A 6,000-nucleotide genomic window follows, 5' to 3' on the forward strand; every position below is an offset into this window, starting at 1 on the left:
GGTTTTGAAAAAGAAAGAAAAAATAGTATGGAAATATATTGTGTTAATAAGTGTGTGATTGGTTGGAGTAATTTGGGAATCGGATGAAGTATGATCGAGATTTCGTTGTTTGAGCTTTTGTGAGTTGATCACTCTCTTAGATTTTGGCAAGTTTTTGTTTCCATTAGCTTTAAGAATTATCCCTTGTTTGTTCATTCGACCACGATACAACCTTGAAAAGCCCTTGTGATTCGTGCGTTTGTATTCTTAATACGATTTTTTGGATGAAGGCATAATTTAGTCTTTTGTTTGCAAGGTTGTGGGTGGATGAAAATTACCCCATTTCTGTGTTTTTTGTCTATCGATGATTGTGTGCTAGGTGTGATTCATTTTTGAACTAGTGTTGTTTTAGAATGTTTGGTATATTATTTTTATTTAGCATTTGTGTCATGTTTATGTTATCGTCATAGTTTAGTGGTAAGTATGTTTCTTTGTGTGTACCGTCTTTCATTTGAGCCATGCATTTGTTTTCGTTTTTCAAAACTTGTTGTTGCGTAATTGCTTGGATATCGCTTTGGTTTCCTTGAGTTGGTTGATTTTTGTTTAGAGACAAACAAGTTTAAGTTGGGGAGAGATGGGTAAGTGCCAAATTGTAGTTATTTTTGTGTATAGTTTAGTGGCACTTATCTTCTCTTTTTCCTCAATTTAGACGAGTTTTAGTGTATATTACATAAATATGTACATTTTTTGTTTTACCGAGTTTTTGATTCATTTATGTAACGACTAATAGTTTTTCATTCATTTTGTAGGTATTTGAGTATGTATTGAGCATTGAGTAATAAAGCTTCAAGAATGTAATCTTGGATCAATAAAGGAGAAGCCATTTGAAGGAAATAAAGAGCTGCTTCTTGTGTGAGTCGCGCGACAGAGCAATTGGCACGCCGGGTGAGCAAGGAAAATAAATGTCAAGTTTTTGCCTTGGGCCGCCTCATGGTCGTCGGGCGGAAGAAGAAGGAGTCGTCGGGCGAAGCATTTCGTTTGTCGGGCGAAAGAAGATATTTTTCCAGCTTATTGACGTGATCGAGGCTGTGTGGTCAGGAATAAAGGTTTCACCCGGGCGGAGCAATTGGCTTGCCGGGCGAAAGTCGCTTAGCAGAATTTGTATATAGTTTCATTTTAGAACATTTTAGGTTTTGTGTGGTTGGTTTTGGGGGTTTTTGTGCTCCCATGCCAATTTCACTCATTCTTCTTTAGGATTAGCTTAGATAACAACATTGGGTATTGCATTCGGTGATTCGGAGGTGGATTGCTCATCAACCGGCGCTAAAAAACCCGAAGATTTATGGTTTTATCTCTATTTCTCTCTATGTATTTCTCTTAGTTGGGTTTTGTATATATATTTACTTTGAACTCATGTTTATTTGTCGCCCATGGCGTTATATAAAGCTTGCTTTATAAATCTTTGTTGATTGTTGTCTTAGATTTTTGCTCTGTGCTAGGGATTTTGGTTGTTTTTTAGATAGACTTCTTGTTTAAGACATATCATATCCTTTCTAGGAACCTTTCTAGGTTAGTCTTGTTTAAGACATTTCATATCCTTTCTAGGAACCTTTCTAGGTCAGTCTTGTTTAAGACATATCATATCCTTTCTAGGATCCTTTCTAGGTAGTCTTGTTTAAGACGTTTCGTATCCTTTCTAGGAGCCTTTCTAGGTAGTCTTGTTTAAGACGTTTCATATCATTTCTAGGAGCCTTTATAGGTACTTTTCTCTAAGACATATCTCCACCTTTTTAAGTAATCTTCTTTAACATATTTATCCAATCTTTTCTAAGACATCTCTTGCCCTTTCAAGGAGCTTTTTTAGTTAGTCTTCTCTAAAGATAATTCTTCTCGAGCTTTGTTTAAAGCACAGTCTTCTTTAAACCAGTTTTCTATCCTTTATAGGAACCTTTTTAGGTAGTCTTCTTTAAGACGTCTCTTCTTGAGCTTTATTTAAAGCACAGTCTTGTTTAAAGCGGGTTTATATCCATTATAGGAACCTTTTTAGGTAGTCTCTTTTAAGACACTTCTTCTGAGCCTTCTTCAAGACATTATTTAAACCTTTCCTTCAGATACAGTCGAGCGTACAACTCAATTTGAATACTCAACAAGGTATTGTCCATCAGATACAATCAAGATATATGATTCATCCTGAAAAGCATCTACTTCACACAGTCATTTTTGAAAAGTATCTACTTTGGATGGCATCTTTAAGCCCATCTCAAACAACACTATGTCAACATCTAGATGGCATCTTTAAGCCCATTTCCAGCAACATTATTTCCTGCACCAGCAAGCGCAAATTTCTGGGTATTCTACTATACAATCCTCTTCCATCTTCAAATCGCGATAGGCGAACAAGCCAATCTACCTCTTCAGAAAGAAGATTGAACAGGGGCAACTGTCATACCCCAAAATTTTCCCATCATATTTTGACTTCCATGACTTTCTAATGCACAAGGCTACACAAGAATTGGGCATGCTCATCCTTCTCCTAAGCGAAAGGTCCCCAACTAGGGTTTTGTTTCTTCTCAGGGAAAAGAGATTTTTGACACCTAAAGTGGACTTCATGGCTTCCTAAATGCTTCAAATAATCCCCATATTAACTTTCAAGCTTTGATTCACAAGATTGCTCAGTCAATGGTTCAAAAGGTCAACAGTCAACTATGCTAGGTCAAAAGTCAACTATGGTCAAATTACAGTCAAAACTCCCGATTTTTGGTCAACATCTACATTCTGAAGTCACATTCATCATTTGATCAAGGGTTGATCATGATTCATCAAAGAAAGCTCGGAAATCAACAAAAGTACAAGTTGCTAAATTAGGGTTTTGGACTAAAAGTCAACCCAACTTTGACTGATCATATCTCGCTCATACTTTATCATAAATTCCCCAACCAAATCTCATTCTTAAGGAAATTCAATTATCTGCAACTTTGATGTTGGGTCCAAAGTCAAGTAATGCACTATTTGAGAGATATGGATCAAAATATTATAGGTCTTTCTAAAAAGTCATCTTTTTGCAAAGAAGTGTACATGAACATGGAAACTTCAAAGAAGATGAAACCAAAAGGATTGTTTAAAGGACTCTTTGAGATTTCTAAAAAGTCCAAGAACACCTAAAAATGTTAAAAATTGAGCAAGATACAAATTGCACAAGTTGGGCATTTTTAAAGAGGTGCATGAAGAAAAATACTTGTCAAAATTGATTTTTTTTTCAAATGGGCCTAAGTTCTTTTGATCTAAACTTATTCCTAAGCCCATCACTGATCTCCAAGTCCAAGAGAACGCCTACTTGCCATTTATTTAATTTATTTTGGAATTGTTTCCATTTAAATTCAATTTAAATTAAATAAAATGCAAAAGTAAGTTACAAATGCATATGGGCTTTGTTTTTACTTGTCTTGAGGTCCAAGATAACCCATAATGCATGCCAAATTCGTGCACAAGCTTTAAGGACAAAAAAATCCACTTTTGTAAATATTTGATCAATATTTACAAGAGAATATTTTTGCATTCAAAACAATATATTTTCCCCTTTATTTTTTATCAAAACCATTTCCCTATATATAAAAAACACGTTCAACAAGAAAGTGCACGATATTGGCAGCCAAAGTATTAGGGTTTCATTCCAAGAAATTCCTTACAAAAGTTGCACCATTGAGTTTTAGATTGCAACTCTTTTCTAGAGCCTTCAAGCCTCAAATCTCATTCCTAAGATGCTAAAGGTAAGGTCTGGATCAAAAGACACATGCTGAATCACTCAGAATGAACGTACCACATTCATCAACTTCGTTCATATTTTTTACTTTTCGTATTTTACATACTATGATGTTTCAATGTAATTTAATGTCACTAACATGCTCCTGGACCCATTTAGAACAACTTTGACGTCATGTACGAGAGTTTGTGGACCGGATTTATAAATCACCATGGTTAGGGAATGAACAAATATGCTCTTCGTTTACACGTTTTTAGGACGCTTCAGGCCAAGAGAACGTCACCAATGAATTAAGGGGATGTTAATTAATAAATATGGGCAATTGGTTTTCGTTTTGAACGTCTATTTTGCAGGATTCTAAGGTACAGGAATATCCATGGAAAATCCGTAGGAAACTCCGAAGCAGGTTCCGTAGGAAACTTCGAAGCAGATTCCATAGCAAAATTCGCAGGTACTGAGGTTGAATAAGGTGAACAGTATCGAGGACCTTTTGAATTCCATGTAGCATGCTCTGATTCGCCAGTGATATCTTCCAATTCCTCTCCCCGTATATTATTTGATGGTCAAAGCTTTGCCGACCCTCTCTCCTCTTTTGATTGGTCACGCGTGTACCAGTGGGCCCAAGGTTGACTCATGTTTGAATTTCCCCAATATCATTTGTTTACATATTTATTGTTTGTTGTTTGTCTCAATATCAGCGAACGAAATTAGCTCAGTTGGCAACACGCATGGAACAAAGGAGAATCATGTGCAAGCGCATGGGTTCAATCCCTGCCTTTTGCAAAAAGTTTTAGTTTATTTTCTTTCTTCTCATAAGCTTGCAGATCCAGCGCCCTTGGCCCTCGTATGTGTACCATACATCCTTATTCTCCAGCCATCAAATCTCCACAATGCTTGATCCAATGGCTCCAAAAGTGCAGTTCATCATGAAGCCTCATAGATCATCCACACTGGATCCAGCGCCCAGTACTTCACTCATATTTTTTTCTTTCCACTCTTTTTTTTAACATATAATTAATTAACTAACTATTAACTAACTAACCAATTAGATTTAGACATTTTAATTTAGTATGATTAGGATTAAAATTAATTTAGTTAGGATAAATTTTAATTAAGTTTAATATTTTTATCATTTAATTAAAAAACAATTAGGTTTAGATTTTAATTAGTTTAATAATTCTAATTAACTTAGTAATTAGGTTTTAACTTAATCTTTTTATTTAAAATTAAAAATATCAAAAATGATTAGACACTTAGGGTAAATTAATTAGGTTTTTAACTAATTTTAAAATCAAACGTTTTCCGCTAACTTTCTCGATTCTCTTCTCATCTCAAAATCCCATGAATGTCTCATGCTTGTTTATTACTTTTTTTTAAATCATTGCATGTATATTTAAATATTAGAAATCAATGTATAGGTTGCAAAGGGTATTTTTTGTACTAGCGTAGATTTATATTCCCGCACTTTATTTTTCGCAAATATTAACTCCTTAGATGTATGGCTAATAGGATTGTATGATAAGACTAAAATCCACCGTTAGATCACTAACATCAAAATTAAATATCTGAATCTAACACACTCTTCTGCACACATTCACCTCTAGGGTTTCCCCTCTTGGTTGCCTTCTCGATTATAATAGTCAAGTCCCTCGAAGCGTAGGGATACCTTAGCCCATGTTGCCTTCGATTCAAAATCACCATGTCCCGCCGATTTAAAGATCATAGTCCCTTCGATGTCGCTTTCGATATAAATGATCTATTCCCTCGATTAATTGGTGATCATCCCTTCGATGGCTAAGGTATCCTTACTGGTTGCCTTTATGACTATTCATATCTCACAGGACTTCCTACCCTCTTTATGGCATGGATAGTCCCTATGACGATTCGATGACCCTTCGATGACCCGCACATCCAATGTATAGGACTACCTGACCTTATATGGTATGGATAGTACTATCGCTCGAGGAAAGTCTTTAGAATAGGAAAGACCTTGCGAACTTAGAGTAGGTAACTCTTAAGTGCTTGCTCACAACAAATCAAATTCTTTTCACACCATGTTTTCTAACATTGTCTTTTTAGACATTCTCAAAATCAAACTGTTTTTCTAAACACACATGAGACTTTCAACATTTCAAACAAACAAGTGAGCTAAGCAACTAAGAACCCATAGATAACTACGGATGAAAAGAAGCTTACACCTTCCATTTTCATAACCTACCCCCCGAACTCAATCTCTTTTCAAAGAAGGTCTTTCCTGTTCT

This window comes from Vicia villosa, unplaced genomic scaffold (assembly GCF_029867415.1).
Source record: "Vicia villosa cultivar HV-30 ecotype Madison, WI unplaced genomic scaffold, Vvil1.0 ctg.003093F_1_1, whole genome shotgun sequence".
NCBI classification, from domain to species: Eukaryota; Viridiplantae; Streptophyta; class Magnoliopsida; order Fabales; family Fabaceae; genus Vicia; species Vicia villosa.